The sequence below is a fragment of the Dendroctonus ponderosae genome, unplaced genomic scaffold, assembly GCF_020466585.1.
Source record: "Dendroctonus ponderosae isolate FM_Combo_2020 unplaced genomic scaffold, Dpon_F_20191213v2 Dpon_F_20191213_5, whole genome shotgun sequence".
NCBI lineage: Eukaryota > Metazoa > Arthropoda > Insecta > Coleoptera > Curculionidae > Dendroctonus > Dendroctonus ponderosae.
The window spans coordinates 13601547-13614451 of NW_026018715.1; the positions used below are offsets into that span (position 1 = coordinate 13601547).

The following is a 12905-nucleotide window of genomic DNA, read 5'->3' on the forward strand; positions in this document are numbered from 1 at the left end:
CTCCGAGCATACAAACCACAGTTGAGCCTAAAGGTGCTGAAAAATGCACTCAAATCGTCCAAAGTTCTGATTTTTTCGGACTTTGAAAACTTTGTATGAAAAATGGGAGCTTTCGCGCATTTGTGCTTTTTTTGAAAATGTATAACTCCTAATAAGGAGCAATGTATAACTTGGAAGTTCCACACTGCAAAAGACACTCGTGTCTGAAAGTCCAGAAAATTCAAAAGTTCGGTTTCCAAACATGCAAATTTTCCAATTCGCTTTTGAACATGTCGATAAATTCGGCCCTAAAAATATTTTTTTGAATTCAGTGAACATGAACCTCCATCTATGGAGAAACAGTGTTGAATTATGTCCTTATAAAAAAGAGAAAAGTTGCCAGAGCGTTTTTCCCGAAAACAAACAATTTACCAGCACTTTCCCCGTCATTTTTTCCTTGAAAGTTTTTATGTGGAAGTTAAATACAATTTATGCTGTTTTCCAGAACTCCACTGCGAGCAAGTGCACGGTTTAATCACAGTTTTGCAGACATTTAATTAGCGTTGAATTGAAACCCCGCAATCATTGTACAGAGTGTTCCAGGGAAAAATTGCAAATTTTCCAACTTTCCCTGTGTAATTTCCAGTTTCTCAGTAGCAGGAAATTTGTCAAACATTGTTATCGGACACTTGCGTGGTCGGGAACATGCAGCTAATTAGAGCCTTTGCGCTAATTACCCGATTCCCATACGAATGAGTTCTGGGCAAATTGAGCCTGAATTTGAATCTCGGTGTTAATAGCATCTGAATGTATTTAAGCGATTATACACACTTTAAGCAAATATATTTAGTGGTTCCGAGACTCGATCAGGAGGATTGTTCGGATAAAATCGCCCAGAAAAACCCATTTTTCCCAGTATATACCCAGAGATTCTGCATATACTGGGAAAAATGGGTTTTTCTTCCTGAATCACCCTGTACAGCTGAACCCGTTCTGTATCTATCTAGAGTAAATATTGCCAATTGAGCTAGTTTAATGGAAGTAATACAGCCAATGTAACAGATTGATAATCACTTTATCAACCTGTCCTGAGATAGGCGACTAAGCAAAGGAAGTCAATATTGTCTTTTGACTAAACAAACTCCAGTACAACCTGGCAGAGTGCCGCTTTATTCTCACCTCAGACCGTCTTATCTGCGTTCAGTATTGACTTTCCATACAATTTTTCAGTGGCTTTAAAAAATTCCCAAAAACCTCTATTTGCTTCATTTATTTTTAATTCTTTCGGATCAAGGTGGATTCTGCTGTACGCACGTACTATTCTTATCGATAAGCACACACGATTAAGTAAGTATACGAACTGTTCTTCTCCTGACAATGCAAATATTTATTAGCAGACTTGTGTCATCTGCGTTTTATTAATAACGCAAAGGATTGAGGTTTTTATTTAGTTTTCCTATTAGTCGTTTTTGGGCGCGTTTCCTCGAGAGGAAGATTACAAAACTTTGTAGTAGTTTTTGAGTTTTCCTGATCAAATTGCCAAGTTTTGCTGATCAGTTTCTTCAGAAACTGCAATAATTTCTGCAGATTTATCGGCGTTTGTATGCAGAAGATCGATTTCAGTTCCATAGTATGAGTCCACGGGACCTTGCTAGAAACTCCATGTGAGTTAATTAAGTCACTGTTGCCATCTCAATAACAAATCACATTTTGTCCATGTTAACTGGTTGGACAATCATTCTTTGCTTAAAATCATCCAAACTTCTTTTCCTCAAAAAGCACTTTTGTAGAACAGGAGTTTTGCAAACTTGAGGCAGCAGGAGATCTTTTCGCATAAACGTTATGAGAGCGAGCGGTTTTGCGACTGCGACACGATGGAAAACCGTTGGTTGCAGCCGTTTTTTCCAGCAGGAGAGCAGAAGTGAATGGAGAGCTCGATTAACTGAGCAGAATTCAGCAGGATGGTTACACCACAACGTTGTCACTGCTTGCTTGATCGAAGTTTTGCCATTCTTTGAAGCGCTTTTCGGTCATAAATAAACGGGCGTTTTCAAATGAGTTTTTCCTGCTCCTGCTGTTTTTGTGGCCAAAAACTACAAGTGAGTTCTGAGAGGAAGTTTCCTTGTTTATAGCGATCCGTGGGCATTTTGAAAATTAGCTTTTAAATCAGTGCAATTTACCAAAAGTAAAAGACTGTTGGGGGTGAAAGCTCGAAACTTCTACTAGAAAGCTTCTAAATAAGGTGCAGGTTTTCTTTTGCATCCTCTGTTCTGTTGGTTTTCAGCAGGAGTAAGAAAACGTGACAACATTGCCGAAAGCTCGAAAGCAACCAATCTAGAAATACCCTGCAGGCGGCAGGTTAAAATTGGCCAATTAATTTCAGTAGTGAGTAGGTAGGAGGCAGGTAGTTGGTTGGAGACGACAATTAGTCAAAAATTAACGGAATTAAGGACGGGACCAGTTGTAAAACGGGAAGTCCGCCAAGGAAAGAGTTTTTGACTATCAGGAGTCCAGACTGTTTGGGTGGGTTTTTGTGCAGCCGCTCAAGATCTCGATCGCCGTCCGAGGAACTTTGCCATGCAACTTCTGGCCTCTTGGTTGGAAAATAGTCAAATTCGCCTGACGTCCATGATCGTTGTCGGATCGAGGGCATTTTTAGTTGTTTGACGGAATTGTTTTCAATCCTTCTTGCTTGGATGAGTGGGAAAAATGAAGGGGAAAAACTGGAAGTGGTTTTTAACCAGGGCTGGTTGTCGGAGAAGAGCGATTGAACCTCGATCAGTTCTTTCCAGTTTCATCTGTTCTCCTGCTACGTTGGAACACAAAATCGACCGAATTGTTGGGTTACTTGGACCGACCGACACACACCAACCAACACACACACACACACTCACTCACACAACCGAAAGAAAACAAGAGAGAGAGTCTAGTTAGTGAGTAAAAAAACGGCTTTTTTGGGGGGAACTCATTATTTATACAAGAAATAATTCTGTCCCCAAAACAGAATTTCTTTGCCTATAAAGTGTTGAAAACTGTCTGGGAAAACGCAGGTTTCCTCCAATCAAATCCTAAAAGTTGGATGCGAAACACCCGAGAATCTTGCTGTTCTCCTGCTTGTTAAAACGGTATTCGTCAGCGATTCGTCGTCGGTCCGTAGCCAAACATAATCGAGACTACGAATCTGCCGACGGTACAAAAGCGACTGATTTCGAGGCGTTTTACGCCAAACCAACTCCGTCCACCCGCAATCTCTCCGACACTTTTTAATCGTTTTTGGGCATTTGTTTTTCCCCCAATTTACGTAGGAAAAATGGGGCGCTTCAAGACAATTCAGGGCTGCAAAGCAAACCGGAAGCAGGAAGGAAACTGTGAAGCAATTTTATAAATCGGCGGCTGAAAGTTCTGATGTTCAGATGAACTGTTAGCTGCGTATTTTTTACGCCGATAAAAATATAGGCGAAACGTCGACAAGTGTAGATAACAACGTTTGTTTAATTACAGAAAATACACTCGGGTATCGTCTGAGAATTCAAAAACCAAAGATTCAAAACAGCTTGAATAAAAACGCTAAAATCCCCAATCAAATTAGCCCACGGGATAATAAATGGCAAAAGACTAGAAGGAGGAAAAAACTCTCGTTCCGTATGAATGTTTCAGCGAGAAATTTGATGCAAGAGTGGACGCGGATGGCACAAAACCGAGCTTAACAAAAGCGCGCGGCGACTTGTAGCTTTTCATCTTATCCGCTCGTATTCGCTTCAATAATGAAGCTATTAATTAGAGGGCAGTGCCGAAACCCGCTCAAATTGCGACTGAAATTCTCGGAATTGTATCGGCATCAAGGTACTAAAACTGTCCGAAGCAACCAAACCCGTAAGTTGGTCGCGGTACTTTTACGACTTTTTTCGATTTCGCGATTTTAACAGGAAAATTCTTCATTAATTTCCCTTGAAGCCTGGAGGATCAAGCATCTGAAGCGCATAATTCTCTCCATGGACAACCAGCAGTTTAGGGCGCTGTTCGAGTTTCATCGCTACTTTCTTTGTATCGGGTTTCATAAGGTTTACACTTACTTACTTGATGGTCCCAAAGTCGCCAGCAGATTAAAAAATTCCTGCCCAATTTGCCGATGGCTCGAATTTTCGATGCTTCGTTAGCGTCCTTTTGCTCGGTGTAGGGTTTCGAGGTTTTTCAACATTTTTTTCTTCAGCGGTTGATTAACTCTCGTTCCTTGTGGCCGTTGGCTTGCCCAATATCAAGCTTTCAAGCGAAAGGCTCTAACGGTTACTCAATAGTTTTTTTGTGGTCAAAGGATGACTTTTTTGCTTGTTGTTTCTCCAACCTCTTTTTTGTGTTTAGTGGCTGATTTACCTTCGTCCTTTGTAGTCCTCTCTAGCTAAAGGCTCTAATTGTTCGCCAAGAGGTTGAAATAGCTTTTTGTTGGCACAGGATGATCCTTTTGCGCAGTGTTGGAAATCTCCAGTTGTTCTTCAAGAATTTTAACCGATTTTTTCGCTGCCAGTCTGACTAATTCTGGAGCTAATTATCAGAGACTCCCATAACAGCGCCTATCCGGTTTGCCATCCACGCCTCCTTCTTTAACATCCTTTCGGCCGATCCCGATCGCCGCTTCTTGGAAAGAACGGACTGCATCCAATTAGCCGCTAATGGAAGGTCTTGTTAAGAGATTACCTGCGCACAGGGTGATACAAGCCGGGTTTTTTCCCTTGAGTTATCAGGTAAATTCGACTCTAATTAGCGATCTAGATGCAGATATATCTGGAGTTGAGTTAAAAGTGCTTCAAAGCTGAAAAGCTTAAGTGCGGAGTTGAAATCTTCTACAGTCGATTTTCTAGTTGTCTCTTGTAATGAGCAATTTTTGCTATTTTGCACGCGCTTTGAGCTACTGCAAGGTGGTCTTTAGGAGAATTTGGGGCAAAGAAATGCTTCAGTCCAGTTGATCTTTGTCCGACTTTAGCCGAATTCCTCCGGTCTTTGAGTAGTTGCCGCTCGTGTCTGGCCTCCACAAGTTGCAGTGACCCCGCCCTCCCCCTGCCGGAGATGCTGCCGATCGCCGATCCTGCTGAATGGTCCATGCAGCATCACGGTAGGTATTCCTGCTCAAAACCCATAGACGTGCGCATTTCGAGTAGGTTTCTCTACTATATACGCCAACGAACTGGTTTTTCCTGGACCAAACTGGTTTATCCAGTTGAGGGTGGGGTGAACTGGTTTGTTCCAGTTCCAGCCAGTGGGTGCGGGTCTCAACTGGAAAACACTGCATTTGAACTGGAAGGTTGAATGAACGTCTTCTCCTGAAAGTTTGTCTAAAATCTCATTGCCTTGGCTCAACTAGGCTTGTTTGATGAACTAGAGAATTGATGTGGTTGATGTTCTTGTGGCACTTCAATGGCTCACATTTGGACGAAAATGGGGATTTTTTGGTAAAATTTGAAAGTGTTGCCACTGGCTGGAAAAAGAGTCGGATCATGAACAAAAATCCATCACGTCCGTGAGCTTTTTTAATCTTTTGTGCCGGTCTTTTAGTGTGGGCCGAGGAACGCGAGTCCGTCGAGTGAGGGGTGAGGGACGCGTCGTGGGAACGTGGAAGTGTGGCCGGTCTCAGGCGACGTGCGACGCCCGACTTGGCCACCTCCGCGGAAAAATAATCATCAATTGCCCCTCAATTTCTGATGTATTTAGCACAAACACTCAACTTTGACTCAACGTGGGAGATAATCCGGTCTAACCAGTTTTTCTCGTCCGATAGATCGGTGCAATGCGATCAAGACTCCTAGGGATGAACCGCTTTTTCAGTTTGATTGGTTTGGATTTTTAGTTTATTGAACATCTAGTTGCTAATTGTCTCAGGAGATGTTAAACCGCCGTTAGTCTATGACTCATATTTAGAGAATCGTTAGAGTAACAGAGATCTAGTTGTTACTTCTGGATAGGCCATGAAAGTGCGTTCTTCCGGTCGTAGAACATCATTTCTCAAAAGTTTCCAGTTATCTCAGAAAAAGACAGAGTAGTACGCATGTGAAATTTTCATCTTTGGTCGAAATTTTTCCAAGGGGAGATTTTCTCAAATTTTCCCAAATTGCCTTAAATTTTACGTCATTTTCATCTCACGGATGCGAGGAATGCATCGAACACATTGAAAAACATGGCCATTTTAAGTGTTTTTTGAGCGTTCACGATCTTTAGCCGACGATTTCTTCCTTATTACTGACCCAAACACTTTATAAACGCATATTTGTGACCTTCTTACGTCGAAAGGAATCGATTGAGCTCAAAAAACACGCATCTAAAATTTTAATTTTATGCTCGAAATTTTTCCAAGGGTGGAGGTCGATTTTTTGAAAAAATTAAAATGTTCTTAAAATGTCCTAAATTTTACATCATTTTCAACTCACGGACGAGAGGAATGCATCAAACACATTGAAAAACATGGTAGAAGTTTCAGATCGGAAATAATAGACATTTTTGGCACATTTTAAGTGTTTTTTGAACGTTCACGATCTTTAGCCGACGATTTCTTTCTTATTATTGACCCAGACACTTTATAAATGCATATTTGTGACCTCCTTACGTCGAAAGGAATCGATTGAGCTCAAAAAACACGCATGTAAAATTTTAATTTTTGCTCGAAATTTTTCCAAGGGTGGAGGTCGATTTTTTGAAAAAAAGAAAATTTTCTCAAAATGTCTTAAATTTTACATCATTTTCATCTCACGGACGGGAGGAATGCATCAAACACATTGAAAAACACGGTATAAGTTTCAGATCGGAAATAATAGACATTTTCGGCACATTTTAAGTGTTTTTTGAGCGTTCATGATCTTTAGCCCGCGATTTCTTTCTTATTATTGACCCAAACACTTTATAAACGCATATTTCTGACCTTCTTACGCCGACAGGAATCGATTGAGCGCAAAAAACACGCATGTAAAATTTTGATTTTTGGTCCAAATTTTTCCAAGGGTGGAGGTCGATTTTTTGAAAAAATTAAAATGTTCTTAAAATGTCCTAAATTTTACATCATTTTCAACTCACGGACGCGAGAAATTTATCAAACACATTGAAAAACATGGTGGAAGTTTCAGATCCGAAATAATAGACATTTTCGGCACATTTTAAGTGTTTTTTGAGCGTTCACGATCTTTAGCCGACGATTTCTTCCTTATTATTGACYCAAACACTTTATAAACGCATATTTGTGACCTYCTTACGTCGAAAGGAATCGATTGAGCTCAAAAAACASGCAWGTRAAAWTTTGATTTTTGGTCGAAATTTTTCYAAGGGTGGAGGTCGATTTTTTKARAAAAWKAAMATTTTCTYAARATGTCYTAAATTTTACATCRTTTTCAWCTCACGGAYGCGAGGAATGCATCAAACACATTGAAAARCATGGTAGAAGTTTCAGATCSGAAATAATAGACATTTTCSGCMCWTTTWAAGTGTTTTTTGAGCGTTCACGATCTTTAGCSGACGATTTCTTYCTTATTATTGACCCAAACACTTTATAAAYGCATAYTTGTGACYYTCTTACGTCGAAAGGAATCGATTGAGCTCAAMAAACACGCATGTAAAATTTTGATTTTTGGTCGAWATTTTTCCAAGGGTGGRKGTCGATTTTTYGAAAAAWTAAAAATYTTYTYAAAAYGWCYTAAATTTTACATCATTTTCARYTYAYGRAYGCGAGGAATGCATCGAACTCATTGAAAAACATGGTAGAAGTTTTAGATCCGAAATAGTAGACATTTTCGGCACAGTTTAAGGGATTTTTGAGCGTTCACGATCTTTATCCGACGATTTCTTTCTTATTATTGACCCAAACACTTTATAAAAGCATGTTTGTGACCTTCTTACGTCGAAAGGAATCGATTGAGCTCAAAAAACACGCATGTGAAATTTTCATTTTTGGTCGAAATTTTTCCAATAGTAAAGGTCGATTTTTTGAGAAAAAGAAAATTTTCTCAAAATGTCTTAAATTTTACATCATTTTGTAACACATGGTAGAAGTTTCAGATCGGAAATAATAGACATTTTGGGCACATTTTAATTGTTTTTAGCGTTCACGATCTTTAGCGGACGATTTCTTTCTTATTATTGACCCAAACACTTTATAAACGCATTGAGCTTAAAAAACACGCATGTGAAATTTTGATTTTGCTGCAAATTTTTGCAAAGTGGAAGTCGATTTTTTGTCTGTCTCAAAACTGTCTCAAATTTTACATAATTTTCAGATCAGATCAGATCCAGATCCGAAATAATTATTTTTTATCTGAATCAGAGCTCATTTCGTTCCAAACTCTTGCAAATACAAATTTTCTTATAGACAGTGAATCTGTCGAGAACTTTGCGAACAATCAGATGTTCTATTTTGAAAATGAGTTAATCGCCGTAAAATTTAAAGTATTTTGTTTGAAGTATTAGATGTGCTTCCGCACGCGGAGAGCGAATTTGCCATTGTCAAGAACCAACATTAAGAGAAACTCCGCCTCTCTATTGAGCTGAACTAAACATTAGACTCACCGACCTTCTTTAGTCTGTCAAGAATTTCCAGTTTTGTTCTAAGCAAAATGCTGAAGGATCCAAATACTTCCTGATACCCTGATAAGCTTTTGTGCCATAAAGTTTGTAGTAAATAAAAGCGATTTTGAAGTTTTGCGTGCACAAACAAGTCAAGAAGCTTTTTTTCTTGGAAGTTGAACAGCCGCGACGTTTAAAACCAATTTTGTGGACTGAAACTGAAACCAAGGAAAAATCGAATTTCGGTCGAAAGCCGACTTCACCGACTGCAAAAGAATATTTTTGAGCCAAAAGTAACGTTATTTTCGGAAACGAGCCAGACTTTTTCATTTACCAAAAAAATGAAAATTAAGGGTTTGTGAGAAGAAAAATGAGTTAAAAACTGAAATCAAAATGCCGAAAATCTGCTCAAAAAATCTGCAAACTAACCCAGAATAGACTAGAATGAATCATGGTACCCAAAGTTGGTACTTTCGTCCACTGGACCCTTCAGCAACGAAGATGCTGTTAAGAGCGCCATTTCTACCAGCTCAGAAACACCCATCGAGCTCAGCAGAGATTTTTGGCAGGGGTACCATTCACCGGCTATTAATCTTAACAACTATTGGGTACCAAGCTTATTAAAACGGTGGTGCGCTTGAGGTATAGTCGTAGAACCAATATTCGCGTTCACTTTTTCCTTAAGTCACCGCGCGATTCGGATCGAGTACTTTCTTGTGGGTATCAATCGGTTTTTCTTTGGGTGTTGGTCCAGAGGTGGATCGTTACAAAAAACAGCAATTTCGTTAAATTGGTGAGTTTATATCGAATATTTAAAAAAAAGTGTTTTATGTTTATTTTTAAATGGCAAGAAGCAACGTTTGAGCTGATGTATTTTTTGTTTCGTCGTTTTTTTAAATTTCCGTACAAAAACTGGAACATTATTTGCATTAACACTGTCCTAGTGATTTGGCGCTTCATCATATTTCATTGAATCTTTTCAAAACTGCCCAATAAATAAAAATCTACATAAACTAAATTTATTTGTTGATTTCTAGATGGCTTCAAGGCAGTCGAGTTGTTAAAGCATCAACAATTTTCCTTTTGGCACATTTATTTACTTCAAGTTGCCCTTGCGGCGAATGATACACGTTTATCAATGTCTTTAAATTATTGTTCAATGTTTTTTTGAGTTCTGCTTTTATCATTTTACCCAACGTTTGTTCAAGTGAGTTTGAGGATCGTGTTTTCCCACGCGCAAAAAAGCAAAATAGTTACAGTTTTACGTCCAAGGCGTGAAATCGATGGGCTTTTTGGGCTTTCTGGCAGTCGTGGAAAATAATTTCTTTGTTTGGACGTTTCGCAAGCACCCTCAGAGAAATTGATGAGAAAGACTCTCCAAGTTCAAAGGATTTTTTGCTACCTAAGATTATAATAAATTTTTTTAACAATCAAGTCAAAAACACTGAAAATTTGAAATGTTTTGGTCACTCATTCATAAAATAAACTACTAAATGACCACAGTTTAACTTAAGTGCAGTAAATGAAAAAGTGTTAAAATGTAAGTACACCAATTATGTTGCAAGTAACACATTTGCGCAAAAAATTCGCACGCCAATGAAACCGATTAAACAAAATTAAAGGTTCCCAGCTAAACAAGTTACCAAAGGCGATTTTAATCGAAGACACATAAGAAGTTAATAAAATCGGAATTAAATTCAAACAAATCACATGGGGCATTGTCTGGATTTTATCGGTCGAAATTGGGCATTGTTCTTTAAATATTACAAATATTTTATTTTATGATTATTCATAAATCAAACATTTCTTCATGCAGTAAATGTGTGTAGGTTGCAAACGCAATTAAATTTATTGCCATTGTTTTTATAGAAGCTAAAAGGGATTTTAACGAGCTGAAACACATTCCGGTAGAGATTACTTAGTGAAGAAATCACTTGCATTGCAGTAATGCGATTCTGTAAATCACACCGTGTAGATTTAAGCCAAATGCCAGTAACGATGATTAGTAATTTTCGGATAATTACTTTTTAATAATGTGGGCTTACCTGTTTCAGCTGTTTAAATATATAGGAGTAATCAGAGCAATCAGAGTTGTTTGATTTGAAAATTACGAAGTGAGGCATGAAAATCAGCACGTTTCTAAATTGAGTCGCTTTCCTGGATGGAAGGTTTCGAGACAATTCTTTTACATTGGGAATTTTTCCGGTTACAAACAAAAAATTTAATGACTGCTGATTTTCGCAATTTTTCCTTAGACCAATTAAATTCAAATCAGTTGGCTGGTGATTTGTTTGGAAAATTTAACTCATTGAACCGGGGAAGGCGATCTTTGACGTGAATAATAACGTGTTTACATTTGCGTATTTGAAAAAAGTATTAATGAAAATCATTCTAGTGAATAACAGGTTTATTTTAACATCGTCAACATCAGGGTGATGGAAGATTTTTGTAAAAAAAACTAATATATTAAATTTACATTCCTTCCATGTCAATTAAAGAAACTGGTGAGTTTTTCTGAGCTTTACGCCCGAAAATCTCAGCAGTTTTAGTGATCGTTCAATATGCGAATATTGATCTAAAACCTTGCCTAAACACGCAAATATTCACAACATTATTATATAAATCTTCATTAGCCACGCAAACTGAGACGACACCGACCATAAGGAAAACTCAACTTTGTAACTTGATTATCTAAGAACAACCTCAGTTAGCCGCACATTACTAATTGAATTATCATCTATCCTCTAATTTTCCAAAGTCCAGTATTCTTGGGCGAATAATTTCGGCAAATTGGCTGAATGAAAATTTGCAGCGATCAAAGAAAGTGAAAAGATTAATTTTAAATTAAGTTTGTTCAGAAGCTTTTTAATGCTTTTATGCAAGAATTCAATAAACGGATCGCGAGCGAATGCACCTATGGAAGCAGTTTTCCTTGGCGTCGGCTCTACAAGGTTGATAGGTTAGCTTCGACCACGGTTTAATAAGGCAAAAAAACTGGAAAATATAATAATTGTCTCAGTTCTTTCAGTTGAACGACATTGCAATTGAATCTCAAGAAAATTCCTTCGGATGGAAGGTTTGGTTTTGCTCAATTTCGAGACGCTCGCTTCCGCTTCAAAGTTTGCCATTGTTTTAAAAACGTAAATAATTTAGATTCGGAATTTTAAAATATTCACTAGATTGCCTAGCGGTTAAGCTTTTAAGGCGCAAAAGATGTCAGCTAATGGCTAAAGCAAAAGCTAATTGATTGAATAATCAAGGAGACCAGCAGGAGTATTATTAATGCAAAGTTCCAATGGATAATGCAATTGCTAAAGCTTCTTCAGTGAGTTTTCAATTTTCTGCAGGTTTTCAGATATTTTAAAAGTTGCCATTGCTAATCTACTTTTCTAGAAAAATCAGGCCCGCATTAATCAAGAGTGGCAAGTTTTTTCGTTTTTGTTTAATTTCCAATTGTTGCCCTTCCTTGTTTCTCATTTATTTAGCTGCGCTTCTTTCCCCAAGTCTACATGTTAGGAAAAAAATCCTTCTTACTCATTTCTTCTACACCTCGATTTCTTCCATGTAAACTTGTGCTTTCATTGTGTTTAGGTGTTTGATTCGCCACTTGATGGGAGCCGCAACGCATCTCTTATTGAGTAGGTGTTTTTTGAAAATTAATTTTGTCAAAACTACGTTAGGTAGAAAGGTGCTTGGCACATTTTTGTAAAGCGAACACTTTGCTCTAAATGCCCTAAAGGCAGAACTTTCCACAAAAAATCTGGTGGGCCTTGGCGGGTCTTTGATTCTGCGGTTAATGGGTGCTCCAATACTTTCTTTTAGTTGCCTAGCTGTATTTTCAAAAATTAATTTTCAAAAAACTGGCTTAGACCGGAGCTGCATTGTTGCATTGATCAAAAGAGAAAACTTCGATTTAAGTGAGCACAAAGTTTCATATTTCTCGACAAATCTGGTGAGCATTGGCGAGTGTTTGAATGATGGGCAGTTTAAAGCATCTCTTAGTTGCGTAGGGTTTTTTCAAAAACTAGCTTAGAGGCAAGAGCGTTTCTTACAGCATTGAGACGACAAAACTTCACATTAAATGACTGGAGAGTTGCACTTTTTGAAAAAAATCTGGTGAATATTGGCGGATGCTTTAATCAAGACTTTTGCGGTTTGCGCTCCAAAGCAACTCTTATTGCACAGTTGTTTGATCAAAAATTCTCATTTACCAAAACCCAGGCTAGCTGGAAAAATTATGGTTACACCATTGAAAAGCGAAAACCTTGAGCTAGATTTTTTGAAAGTTTCATTGGGCACAAAAAATCCCGTATGCATTGGGAGGCGTTTGATCCGCGCTTGATGACCGCTCCAACGCATCCTTTAGTTGCGTAGGCGTTGGTTCAAAAAAT

The 12905-nt window shown here is 38.3% G+C and overlaps 1 protein-coding gene across 1 annotated transcript in view; it reads left to right on the forward strand.

The window, feature by feature from the left end:
• The first annotated feature begins 9121 nt into the window (after positions 1 to 9121).
• Positions 9122 to 12905, forward strand: part of LOC109545546 (elongation of very long chain fatty acids protein AAEL008004) — a 13608-nt gene continuing 9824 nt past the window's right edge. The window contains exon 1 of the mRNA XM_019916309.2: positions 9122 to 9307. The gene's annotated coding sequence lies outside the window, so the exon portion shown is untranslated. The remainder of the gene's footprint in view (positions 9308 to 12905) is intronic.